Source organism: Phoca vitulina, unplaced genomic scaffold (assembly GCF_004348235.1).
Source record: "Phoca vitulina isolate PV1807 unplaced genomic scaffold, GSC_HSeal_1.0 scaffold78, whole genome shotgun sequence".
Classification (NCBI taxonomy): Eukaryota; Metazoa; Chordata; class Mammalia; order Carnivora; family Phocidae; genus Phoca; species Phoca vitulina.
Window position 1 is genome coordinate 3,599,636 of NW_022589781.1, and position 14,407 is coordinate 3,614,042.

At 38.8% G+C, this 14,407-nt stretch overlaps 1 non-coding gene across 1 annotated transcript; it reads right to left on the bottom strand.

Moving 5' to 3' along the window:
* Window positions 1–1,754: 1,754 nt before the first annotated feature.
* LOC116625456 lies at window positions 1,755–1,857 on the bottom strand. Its single transcript, XR_004298076.1, has one exon. It is a non-coding gene; the product is annotated as a U6 spliceosomal RNA (small nuclear RNA).
* Between the last annotated feature and the right edge of the window lie 12,550 nt (window positions 1,858–14,407).

Below are 14,407 nucleotides of genomic sequence, written 5' to 3' on the forward strand. Positions count from 1 at the left end.
AGTACAGATCCTTTATCTCATTGGTTAGGTTTATTCCTACGTATCTTATGGTTTTTGGTGCAATTATAAATAGGATCAATTCCTTGATTTTTCTTTCTTCTGCCTCATTGTTAGTCTATAGGAATGCAACTGACTTCTGTGCATTGATTTTATATCCTGTGGCTTTGCTGAATTGCTGTATGAGTTCTAGCAATTTTCAGGTGGAGTCTTTTGTTTTCTACATAGAGTATCATGTTGTCTGCAAAGACGAAATGTTGACTTCTTCTTTGCCTATTTAGATGTCTTTTATTTCTTCTTCTTGTCTGATTGCTGAGGCTAGGACTTCCAGTACTATGTTGAACAACAGCGGTGATAGTGGACATTCCTGTCATGTTCCTGACCTTAGGGGAAAAGCTCTCAGTTTTCCCTGCTTGAGGATTATATTTACAGTGGGTTTTTGTATATGGTTTTTATGGTATTGAGGTATATTCCCTCTATCCCTACACAGCAGATAGTTTTTATCAAGAAAGGAGGCTGTATTTTGTCAAATGCTTTTTCTGCATCTATTGAGAGAATCATATGGTTCTTGTCCTTTCTTTTATTAATGTGGTGTATCACATTGATTGATTTGTGGATGTTGAACCACACTTGCAGCCCAGGAATAAATCCCATTTGGTTGTGGTCAATACTCCTTTTAATGCACTGTTGGATCCTATTAACTAGTATCTTGGTGAGAATTTTTCCATCCATGTTCATCAGGGATATTACAGGGTCTGTAATTCTTTTTAGTAAGGTCTTTGGTTTGGGATCAAGGTAATGCTGGCTTCCTAGAAAGAGTTCAGAAGTTTTCCTTTCATTTCTATTTTTTGAAACAGTTTCAACAGAATATGTATTAATTCTTCTTTAAATGTTTGGTAGAATTCCGCTGGGAGGTCATCTGGCCCTGGATTCTTATTTGTTGGGAGATTTTTGATTACTGATTCAATTTCTTTGCTGGTTATAAATTTGTTCAGGTTTTCTATTTCTTCCTGTTCCAGTTTTGGTAGCTTATATGTTTCTAGGAATGCATCCATTTCTTCGAGATTGCCTAATTTGTTGGCATATAATTGCTCATAATATTCTCTTAAAATTGTTTATAGTTTTTTGGTATTGGTTGTGATCTCTCCTCTTTCATTTATGATTTTATTTTTTTGGGTTCTTTCTCTTTTTGATAAGTCTGGTTAGGGGTTTATCAATCTTATTAATTCTTTCAAGAATTTAATTTCAGCTGTTAGTTTCGTTGATCTGTTCTACTATTTTTTTTTATTTCTATATCATTGATTTCTGCTCTAATCTTTATTATTTCTCTTCTCCTGCTGGATTTAGGCTTTATTTGCTGTTCTTTCTCCAGCTCCTTTTGGTGTAAAGTTAGGTTGTGTATTTGAGACTTTTCTTGTTTCTTGAGGAAGGCCTGTATTGCTGTATACTTGCCTCTTCAGACCACCTTTGCTGATCACAAAGATTTTGAACTATTGTGTTTTCATTTTCATTTGTTTCCATGTATTTTTTTAATTCTTCTTTAGTTTCCTGGTGGACCCATTCATTCTTTAGTAGGATGCTCTTTAACCTCCATGTATTTGTGGTCCTTCCGATTTGTTTCTTGTGGTTGACTTCAAGTTTTAAAGCATTGTGGCCTGAAAGTATGTGTGGTATAATCTCAGTCTTTTTGTACCGGTTGAGACCTGATTTGTGACCCAGTATGTCATCTATTCTGGAGAAAGTTCCATGTGCATTCAAAAAATATGGAATGCTTCATGAATTTGCATGTCATCCTTGCATAAGATGCTAATCTTCCCTGTATTGTTCCAATTTTAGTAAATGTGCTGCTGAAGTGAGCACTGTTGAATGCTTTTTAACTGTTTAATTTTCTGAAATACCTTATCTAAGTATTAAGAGACAATCTTGTCTACTCTTTGTTTTAAACCCCCTTTTTGTTCATCTTTGTTTTGTCAAATAATAGTTTAATTCAAAGCAAACAGCCAGAGAAGAGCAAACTGCTATTATTTTTCCTTCCCTTGGATTCTTCATTGAATTAAATTATAATTGTGGCTAATTTTCAAGTGTTTGCCCTGGTGTTTGACCTTCAGTAACTATAAAGCAGATGCTGAAATATTAAATCATGTGTAAAAACAGCTTATAGAAATTACAGAGAAATTTCTGCCAAATGATACATTTGGAATTGGAGACTTTGGAGCTTTCCTGTTGGCACTGGAGTTGAAGTCCTGACAGGAAGATGTCGTCTGACCTTGGCCTTTCTTTTCCATATTCTGGAATCAGTTCTGTTATGACATCATTACTTGTGCAGCAAAAACTGCTAAGCTTTTGCGTGAGCTCTGTATACTACATGCCAGAGTTATTTCATATGATTGATAGTTGGACTTTAGTGAAGAAAGATTTTATTTCATTGTTTTCTTAATTTTATCATCATGAAACAAATACATGCTTCCATATCACAAAAGAGTCAACACCACGTAGGGAAGTTTTAAGACAGGTTGGTTTTAGTATATTATTAATGAAGGCAAAGAACCTCCTAAATCCCTATACTTTTAGCAAATTTGCTTCACCTGGAGAAAGTGAGGTTCATAAGCTCTTATGACTTGTTCCCCGACATTGGCCGGTTCTCTCATTGGCTATAAGGGAGTTCAGAGTATGAGAATTTGCTAGCACATACCATTAGTCTTGGACCCACAGGAATCAATGGGTGCTTAGGACAAACAATATACAAATAAATGTTTTGCTAATTTTTATATTTGCATGTGTTGCCTCAATAGACGATATTAGGAAAATGGCAACATATAGGTGATTCTGTAGGTTAGAAGGTAGGTTCATAGTTTAACAACTTGAGTCATAAATATTCAGTATCATTAACTTCTCTTATTAGCAGTGAGAAGTGCTGTATAAAATACAGTCTGAACAACAATGTGTTTTAAGTCTAAGTGACTGGTTTTATATTTTCATTAATTAATACTGAATCATTGCTTAAAGGGATATTCATAGTTCTGATTTTATGTTATCTTTCCTTGATCAAAGAAGGAAGTTGTATATGTTTTGTTTCCTATTTTCTAGGGAGAAAAGAAAGACCTTTTTAAAAAGAAGATTCCATAACCCCTTACTAGCTGCATGGGAAAAATTCTTAATCACCCTCAATCTCAATATAGTTGAATAACTATAAATTGGAGATGACAGTATATTCCTCTAGAGTTTATTGGTGAATAAAATGAAATATGACCAAAGATAAAGTGCTTAGAACAGTTTCTGGAACAAAGTAGTAATAATTATTAAATTATTAAAGTAATAACAATCATCCTTTTTGTTATGTTATGCATTATCTTATTTGAAGATTTTCAGGAGAGCTACCACTGGTTTCTGTACCATATGCAGAAATTCTTCTCCTGAGCCATCTGTATCTTTTTATCACAAGGCCTGTGAACTGTGTAATGATGACATTTGCCTGAGAACCAGAACTCTTAAAGCCAGGTTGATGTCCCAACTCCCACCCCTCAAACATTTGTACAAATCAAGACAGGCTAGACTGTTTCGCAGTAGCAAAGACATCAACATTTCAGGGGTTTCACGAGACAGGAGTTTAGCTCTTGCTCCCACAAAGAACACTGTAGACTCTACAGAAGCTGGAAGCCATAAGCTGTGAGCCAACAATCAAGCTGCACTGATGTCATTGTTGTCTTTCACAGTGGAGCTAACTCACTATATCCCCACCAATTACTGTCATCTCTTCCCAACGTCAGATTCAGTGGCATAATGTGGTAGCTTGAAATCAGGAGTCATTTACTCCTCAGAAATGTTACTAGAGTTGTGTTTTCTTGTTTCAGAAAGCTGGTTGCTGAACATTTAACAGCACACTTTATATTAATAAGCACTTTTATGAGCTTCCTTGCAAAGTAAGAACATGGAAATTCCCACACTGGCTTCTGAGTGCTTCCAGCTAGAATTTAAATGATTCAAAATAGGTAGAGAAAGTTATGGAGGTACTGTTTAAGATGGGGTGAATAGGGAAGGCCTTTCTTCAAAGAACAAAATTTAAGTAAGGAGGCAATCCAAGTGCCCAAAGGGAAAGCGGAAATACAAAAACTCTGAAGTATGTTTGAGAAATAGTGGGGATGCAGCACGGTTAGAGAATTATATGAAGAGTGGTCAGAGATGAAGTCAGAGAGGTAGCCAAGAGTCAGTTCTTGTAGGGCTTTGTGTGCCTATGTAAGAAATCTGGACCTTATTCTAAGTGAAATGAAGATCCACCGAACAGTGTTGAGAAGGGCAACGACATTATGTAACTGCTGATTTTAACCACCACTTATAGCTGTCCTTTTAAAGAATGTTGTCCCTGTTTCTGGATTAAGCAATGGCAGGATGGTAAGTATGATTTCCTGAGCCGCAAACACTAGAGGAAGAGCAGGGTTTGGAGGGCACAAGTGCAGGATATTCGCAAGCTCAGTTCTTTGTGCCTGTCAGACCAGGATCTGAGTGTTGTGCAGAAATAGGAAACTATAAGATATGTTGATATATTTTATTCATATATGTTGACCTACTTTAGTTTGAGCAATGCACTGTGATGAGAATAGAAAATAGAAAGATGTTGAACATTTGTGTGAGGGGCAAGATTTGTATGCAGTATATTTAAGACAATTTCCTACAGTGACCTTCACAGAAAAGGAAAAAGATTGAAACCAATAAGCTTGGAAACTCAGTGGCTCTGAGGCCATTCAATCAGGATAATAGACTATTTCAGATATGTCCTTGAATAAGTACGCAGAATGATCACTCTGTGAAAGAATGCATCCACGCCTGAGGTTTGGTCTCTGACTAGTACACTTTCTTAGATTCTCCTCAAAGAATATTTTCTCTGATTTAAATTTTTTTTCTTCCAGGTGCCATCACTTATTCATCCCATTTATCTGAATTTTATTTATGAAATTCTTTTAAAACCTGGTCCAGGGACCATTTTTTTTTAATTCAGTGCATTAGTGGGCAAAATATGGACAGTTCCTGTTCACACCAAAACAGTATTCTATTAGTGCTTCTCTTCCATCAAATCATTAGGCATTTTTGATGCTTTTGTAATTACACAACTTACTGGACTGTTATAAATTGCTACTTGCCCAGACACTTCTGGGGATATTCTCAAGGTTTGTTTTCATTTGTTATGTTTGAATATGATGGACAGATCCAAGATTATTATCTATAGTTATTCACTTTAATTGAATATAATTTTGAATGATTATTTTAGTTTTAAGAGTTTCCAAACACTGACATTATCATTCTCTTTGTGGTGAAGGAGGGTAACGCATCCCTTCCCTTGCCCATAGCAGGGCCTCTTTCTGTGTGCAGATGGAGCTCAGAACCCAACACGGCATTCTTCCTGAAGGGCCACAGCCCTCGAGAGTGTTTTCTGTGGTGGGGAAGCTTGTGCAGCTGAGGATAGGGGATGTTGTTGGAGGCTTGTGTTCATCTTTCCGTTTTGCTCTTCATTCTTGTTTTTTGATTCAAATACTGTCTTTTCTCTCTATGAGTCTTTGTTTTGCAGTACAAATTAAAAAGAATAATGGATTTTTTTTTTTTAGTAAATGTTAACATAATCAAAGAAGTAATAAGCTGACATTAATTCATTAATTCTAAGCAACTTTAATGCTATATTATTTCTGAACTCAACCCTATGAAGTGATTAGTGTTACTGTTACTATACTGTAAATACAATAATGCAGGCATAAAATTAAATTTGTTATAGATCACACAGGTAGTATATTGAGGAGTCCTCATTTGAACCCAAGAAATTTGATGCTGAAACTCCTTTATTAGCCATCAGTATTCACTGTTTGTTTTACTCTGTGATGTGCTGGGATGCACATCAGACACAGGTAGAAAATCAAATAAGTGTCATATGTTATGAAGAAATCTGACAACACATAAAAACTAATAAGTCATGTTTTCTGAAGCTTCCTACTCCACCAACTGCCACACCAGCATTTAGGCAGAAGAGTATATTTCCTGACTTCAAAATCAGTAAAATAGCCAATTCCTCCATTAAAGTAACTCTTCTTACTCTTCTTGAATTTCAGTAACATCTCCAAACCACTCATTCCTCTACTTTGCCCCTGATGGGCTTTACTCACTCCGTAAAATTCATGCTGTTCTTTTACACTCTCACTATCTTGCTTTAGTTTGAGAAAAACAATAGCAAGGGGACGCCTGGGTGGCTCAGTCGGTTCAGCTCTGCCTTTGGCTCAAGTCATGATCTCAGGGTCCTGGGATCCATTTTGTACAAATTGTGAGACTTTTTTGCCTGTGGACATCCAATAGTTCCAGCATAGTTTGTTGAATAGACTAACTTTCCTTCATTAAGGTGCTTTTGCACATTTGTCAAAAATCAGTTGGGCATATTTATATGGGTCTATTTCTGGGTTCCACTGCTCTTTGGACTTATCCTGTGCTAAAACACATAGTCTTGATTAATGTAGCATTATAGTAAGTCTTGAAATTTGATAGACTAATTTTCCTTATTTATTCTTCTTTTTCAACTACCATACAACCCAGCAATTATACTCCTGGGCATTTGTCCCCAGGAAGTAAAGATTTATGTTCACACAAAAGCCTGTCCATGAATGTTTACAGCAGTTTTATAAATAATAGTCAAAATGTGGAATCAACCCTATCCTTCAACACTAAGCTAACTGCAGTGGACAACATCTCAGCAAGTCAAAGTAAACAAAATGAACCACTAATGGCAAAAACTAGATGAACTTTCTGAGAATTATACTAAATGAAAAAGCCAATCACTAAAGATCATTTTGTGCATTACTCCGTTTATACAACATTCTTAAAATAGCCAAATTATACAAGTGGAGAAGAGGTTAGTGGTTGTCAGGGTTTAAGGAGGGTCTGAGTGGGGCAGACAAGGCGGCTTAGCTGTGAGAGGACAGAATGAGGAACCCTTGCAGTGATGAAAATACTCTTTATCTTGACGGTAGCCATGTCAGTATCCTGCTCGCTATAGTTACTGCAGTACTGCAAGGTATTAGTACTACGGGAGAAATGGGGTATAATACACGAGATGTTTCTTTTCGTTTTCTTAAAGTGCCATGTGAATCTACAATTGCCTTGAAATAAAAAGTTTAATTAAACAAAATGTGCCGATGCAAAGCAAACAAGGGAGTGGAGGGACCTGAAATGTAGAATGTGAATAGAGAATGGGTAGTTACAAGATACAAGATACAAAAGAAAAAGAGTTTTAAGAAATGAGGAATGACTGGGAGTGCCTCAGTGCAAAATCAGTAAAGAGAGGGGCATTTCTTCTATGTCATGCTTTGTATTACGATTAGGTATTCTTGTAAGGAAAATAACATTCTCCCCCAAGTACTCAATAACATAGTTTCAAGTAAATGGAAAAAAAAAAAAATCAAAACCAAAACCTTTTTCTAAGCCATGTTGGTACCCAAGATATGTTAATGTGAGGAATAGGTATCCTGTTATCAATTTTCCTTATACATAGATTTCTTTGGAGCATCAGTTAATCTGCAGGTTAAATTTTATACCATAAGCTCAGTCAGTGCACAAAACACTGATGGGGTGAACCCATGTCTACCACACAGTTGACTGCCTGGAGTTTAGATTTAGAAGAGGATTCACAGCTTTGTGAAAAACGGGGCACGGATTACACACCAGCTCATTGTGACTCAGGAAATGCCGTCAAATGTGATAATGAACACGGCAGTCGTCTGTGATGACTGAAGAGAGCAAGATGAATACATATGGCCCAATGTATTATTTTACTCTTTTTCATCTTGTATAATCCTAGTCATTTTATAGCAGTTTGTAGCTTATAGTCTTAGCATTATAACTACTGCATAATTTAATTAAAATAACCAGGTCATCTCATTTAACCATCATTACTTTGACATTTTCTAAACTCCTAGTCCTTTGGAATTATCTCCATTTTGCAGGTCATTAGATATGGGTCCATTTTAGAAGTTTCAAAAATCATTACTTTTAGATTCTCTCTTTAATAATATGTCTAAGGCTCAAACATTTTAGCTTTCAAATATTTTCCTTCTTTAAGATAGTCTAACATAAATCTATTAAGTTTGGGTCTAAGGAATATTTATTTCTATGAACGTTGAAGTAAAAAAATCCATTAAAAAAAAGAGTCTCAGTATATCCCCACATCCAAATAAATGGTTAGAAACGGACTTCAGTGAGGCTCACCAATTGATAATATCTGCACTTGCATGCCCCAGTGGTGCTCACTCCCTCCTGATTTTATTATTCCTACTTAAAAATCAATAGACAAGATCTTCAGAAAATATTAACTCCACGATGTGACTCTGGAAAGGAGTGCAGATCTCATTAAAAGCAGTAACCTTAACATAGTTCAGATTCCCTTTCCTTAAATTCAGCCCTGAGTGCTTTCCGTTAGTAAGCAGATAAACAATCCAGCTATCCTTCCTCCAATGCATAGCGATGGAGTCCCCGGCACGGGACTAATAGGAAGCCTGTACCGCAGGACCTCATGTGGATACTTGCAATTTTTATACAGGAAGCTGAAGAGTATGAAATGTTGCAAGATGGTAGTAAAGGCAAAATCTCCACCCAGCTCGGAGCACACTTCATGCTTTTCATATGGAAACAAGTTAGAGTTCACTCATGTCTACCATGTTGCAAAGTGATTTATTGTTCGGTCTGTTGGCTTCAAACAGTCAGCCAGAGAACCCACCACTGCACCTGGATCCAAGGGATGGAGCACCCCACTGCACCTTGAAGCACCCAGGACCAGGGGCTCATCCACTTCCTGGTAATATTAATCCCAGCTCGGTCTGACATTGGTTGCACTGTCCCTGAGTTACTGCTTACTGAAGGATGTGTAGAGCCATTCATTCATGTTTTCTTCTTTATTTTTCATTCTTAGCATCAGTTCTGTGACTGTTGTATCCACATATCCCCTCCTGGGCTCCTCATCCTCGCAGCTGAACGTGGTTACAAAACACAGACACACAGCATTCCATGACTTGTCTCATTTTAAGTTCATGACCACACGAGCAGTTGTAATTATGTCCAGAGGTGACACACTGTATTTATCTGTTCACTCTCCCCTTTCCCAGATGACTATCTCAAACTGATTCCTGATACCGTCTCCACCACAGTTCCCTAATCTTCATTTTAACTGGTGTCCTTGCTAATCATTGAGAAAATTATAGCAACAGAGAACTTTTACAGTCATCACCACATCCACCACCTACCAGCATCTATGCCCATAACTTCTGCTTCCCTGTTCCCATAAATCATGTGTGCCTGTACGTGCACAAGTATGTTACTTCCAACACCAATTTTGGCCTTTGTACTACTGTGCTATTCCCACTAATACTTCTCTCCTCTCTTCCTGTTATTCCCACTAATTAACTCTCTTCTTTACTGCATTATTACCATTGGTACACAACAATACTCCTATTTCTTCCATTAACAAAAAGGCATACTTGAAATTATGATCAGAAAATCACTTTCAGATCACATAGCTGTGAGCACAAATTCTAGCCTGGGCACTTACTAGTAGATGACCTCAGACAGATGATTTAATTTTTCCAAGACTCAATCTTTTTAGTTCTAAAAGACAGATGATAATTCCTGTCTTATAAGGTTGTTGTGATGTTGAAATTGGATCATATAAAAAGTGCCATTTTATAGCATATGGAACCAAGAGTATGTTTAATAGATGGTAGATGTTGTTTTTCAAGAAAAGAAAAGAAGGCACACTTCCTTAAATACCATTTTTCCAATGGCCATCCAGCCTTCCCTACCCCCTTCCAGCAAATTTCCCGTCATGATGTATCTTCACTGTCTGCAGATTTTCTCTGATTTTTCTCTTAAACTTGAAGTAATTATGTGTGTTCCCTTCAAGACTCTGCTGTAACTGCCTTTTCAAAGTCCCCGACATCCTTATGGCCCCAAACAGCTTTGCCAAGTTCACCATTCTCTTTCATTTTGCTAAATCCATTGGTGGGTTCTCAGTCCTCTGGTAACTCAAGCTTCTGCAACATTGGAGGTACTCCCTCAGTTTGATAGATTCTTTCTGGCATCTATGTGCTTACAGCTCTGCAAGTTATGCCAGGTCCCAGTGCAAGGGGGGTGGCTTCCTTCGTCATGGTGCATCTGTCACTTACACAGACATTTCCCGACAGATGGCAGCAGGTGCTACAATGGAGATTGTTCTCTGTTCCTGACGCTGGCCCCACCGATACCGCCAGTGTCAGCTGAAACGAGGTGCCTCACCTTCCTGATTCCCCTCCTGTCTGTGGGCTACTGCTTCTCCTCTATTCCAAGTTTCTTTCCCACCCAGCCTTCCAAAGTCAGGTGATTCTGGGGCTTAGTCTAGTCTCTCTTTACTTACATTATGATTTATAAAACCACGTGACAGACATTTCCACTTGCAGATCTACAGCCCGGTTTTCTCTCCTACTGTCTACTACATTTCCGATTTTATGTATTGCAGATACCCTAGTATGTATCTCCAGCGTAACATGCTTAATGTTAAATCCTCGATTTCTGAACCACTCGGGCTTGATTTTCCCAGTTGTTGGAACCATAATTGATAGCAACTCCAAATTTCAATTGTCTGGGGCCCAAAACTTCATGTCCTCTTTCATTCATTTATTTTTGTTTACTCATGTTGCATCGAACCCATTGGGAAATAACCAGAATATATCCAGATCCCACTGTTTACTGCCTCCTTTATTCCACCAGCTTACTACCTGGAACAAGCCTCCATCATCCCTTCTCTGGATTTCTCATCTTCTAACTGATCTTGTTTCCCCACCATTGATTTCTATGGTCCGTTCTCAGCCCAGAAACCCAAGGGATGAAACGAAATCATACCTCTCTTCTGCTCAAAACTCTCCCTGGCTCCCCATCTCGCTAAAGTAAAATAGAAAATCCTCATCACAGTCTCTGTGAGGTCCTACATAACCCAGCACTCCATTTGCTCTCTGGTATCTAGAACGTCTTAATTCCTCTTCTCTGGTTCAGCCACCAGGGACGCTCTGCCTGGGGGATATTGTGCAGCAAGTTCCCTCTAATTGGGATATTTTTGGCCCAAATATCTGCACAGTTAAGTCCCTTTACAGGAGCCAGAATGCTGAAAAAGCTAGAAAATGGCTTTTCTTTCTTTCTTACAGGGAGGACACGAACATGTACACTAAATGCAACTGGTCAGATGTATAAACAGAAGGTTCCCTAGAGAGCTCACACACAGCATGCAAAGGACACGTGGTTCTCTGATTCTCCCGGCAGCAGCCGTGTGTTATTTGGGACGTTTCCCCTCACTGTGCAGCCTTGACTGTGTTCCTCTAGCCTCAGAACAATCGAATGAGCTATTAAGTATCCCTAACTCCATTTCTATTTAACTCAGTGCAGTAGGTCCTTTCCAAAGAAGGCCTCCTAATTTATTATCCCTCCCAGTATTCTTAGCCTCGTCTAGTTTTCTTCTCTTGCATCTGGCTTACAGCTGACAGAATGGGGTGGGAGTTACACGGTGTGGCATCTAAGGTGAGGATTTAAGAGGCTTGAGGCTCTGCCTCTGTCCCTTGAAATACTGGCTCTGGGGAAAGTCAGGTGTCCTGTAAAGAGCGTGTCTACTCTGAGCCCATCACGTTGTGAGGAAACCTATGCTAGTCCTGTGAAGAGTCTGTATGGAAAGGGAGGGAGAGAGAGAGAGAGAGAAGAAGGGAGATGGAGGGAGGCAGGGAGGAAGTGGGAGGGAGAGATGCCTGGACATCCCCTGCCCCCAGCTATCCCAGGGCCTGGAGGTGCGTAAAGAAACCACACAGGATGTTCAACTCAGTTGAGTTCCAACTGCCTGAAACCCCAAAAAGAATGTCCCAGCTGACCCTCACTAACCATGAAGAATAAGAAAGCTGTTGTTTATGTCACTAAGTTTTGGGGTTGTTTGTTGTAGAGCAACAGATAACGGGAACACTTAGTTACCTGGGAAAATAAACCTCATTGATAAAATATTAATAATATACAAAGAAATCTTAAAAAGTGATGAGAAGAGACAAAAAGAAAAAGATGATTATAGTTATTAAAAAGTTAAATATGCCTTCCATTTGATTCAGAAGTTCCATTTCTGTGAACATATGCTATAGAAAACAATTCTTGTGGGTAGACAGGCAGATGGCGAGGTGAATAGGTGGTAGGTAGACGGATACAGGTGACATTAGCTGTGCGGAGATAAGGGCCTGTGAAGAGAGACAGCGCAACTCCAACACTGTGGTGTCAGGGAATAAAAAACCACCCACAGCCCAACACAGAAAGGTTATAACCGAAAAAACATTCTAAACATAGGACACTTAATGTTGAGGTTTCAGCAACTCTATTCTGCAGCCAAAAAAAACATACTGCAGAGAAATATTAATAGTTTAAATGGAGGCATACTGCTTATTCGGAGAAATGCACAGATTTTAAGTATAGACTTTGAGGAGTTTGGCAAATGTGTCCTACTGTGTGATCTAAGCTCAGTGAGGATGTCCTGTAATTCCAGTCAAAGGAGAAATTTCTGTCATGCACGTTTTCCAATAATCTCCCACCCCAGAGGTAACTGCTGTACTGAGTTCTATCGTCATAACTTACCTTTGCTTGTTTCTGAACATATAGAAGTGAAATTTAAGTAGGGTCTCTTTTGTTTTGGCTTCTTTTTCCTGATTTATGTCATTATTTTAGTAGTAGTTTGTATCTTTATATTGCTGAATATTATTCCATTCTATGACTACACCAACATTTGTTATTTTTTTTTTCTTTGAAGGGGCATTTGGGTTGTTTCCAGTCTTTGATTATGCATAAGTCGAATATAACATTCTTACACAGAAGTCATTTTAGTGACATATTGATGGGGTTTTGGAATACAGGTGAAGTTCGGTGGAGTGAGGTCCGGAGCCAGTGGCCAAGAAAGAATTCTTGAGACGTTTCTGGTGCAAAAAGGTGGTTTTATTAAAGCACAGGGACAGGACCCTTGGGCAGAAAGAGCTGCTACACCAGGGTTTGTGAGATGTGGCTGAGTATATACTATGGGGTTGGGGGAGGAGGGGGGTAAGGAAAAGGGAGGTTTCCGAAGGATTTCCATATGTTAAAGAAGATTCACAGGATACCTGAGGCCTTGCCCTTGTCAAGTTAAGGTTGTTTACCCTTCTAGTAAGGCTTTAACATGAAGACCGTTGGGAGCTTCCTGGAGGAACATTACACTCTGCCCACTTCAGGTATCTGTCAATGGGCTGCAGGTTATAAGGACTTTGAATTGTATCTACATTTCCTTCTGGAAGCTAGGTTATTGATAGAAATGCTTCATTCTTGTAGATTGCTAAGACATTTGTAAACTGAGGGAGACTCCTGTCTTGCAGAATTGTGGTCTCTATAACTGTTTGTTTTTCCTTTAGGGCAGCCAGGAGTACCTGAGGAAAGTCACATATATCCCATGGGAGGCGGAGGATTGTGGGGTGTCAGCTTCTGCTTTGTCCTGAGCTAGCCTTCTGCTCCCTTAGGTACACATGTGTTTATTTTTATAAGTAAACACCAACCAGTTTTCCACAGTTGTTGTACCATTTTACACACCCTGTAATAATGTCTGAGAAATGCTGGGCTACCCCTAGAACCTGGGATTCCTGGCGTTTTTGATGTTAGCCCTAGCACAGGCTTGGACATTTTATTTCATGGCCATTTTCATTTGCACTCCCCGATGGGTAATTCTGACAGGTTTTATCTGTTTATTGGACATTTGTGTATATACTTTACTAAAGCATCAGTCCAAGCATTCCCCCTTCCCTTGGAATGTATAAACCTTTCATTGTCAGTTTACAAATCCAACAATGACAAATTTGACCACAGGAATCAAGGTGAATTGCAGTGTGAAAGGAAGTTGAGAATGGACTTCTGAAGGAAGTGTTCCCGGACTTTCAATCCTACTTTTAATCTTCAAAACACTTTACATTTCACAACATCACCTTGAGCTGACTGTTTTTAAGAAACTGATACTCTCTGGAAACAGAGTAGCAGTTACCCTTCTGAAAGAGACATTTACATTTAGAAGGAAGATCTCCATTTATCAGTGGTCCCCCCTTCTGACTGAATTTCTATAAACTCTTATCTATGGAGAAAACAACTGAAATCCACGTAACAAACATACCCTTGTTTACCAAGCCTTTTCTGATCACCTTCCAGAACTGCCTTCCCTCCCCCCAGCAACACCTTCTCTCTGTGGCTGGGGAGGGAACTGCAGGTGGTGGCTCGGACGGTTTCGAGGATCACTCAGTTCCCGTGGTTATGTCTCATATACACTGGAGGTATCCGTGTTGTTTTACTTCTGTTTGTTTCCCTCCTGTTAATCTTTCGATTACAGGAG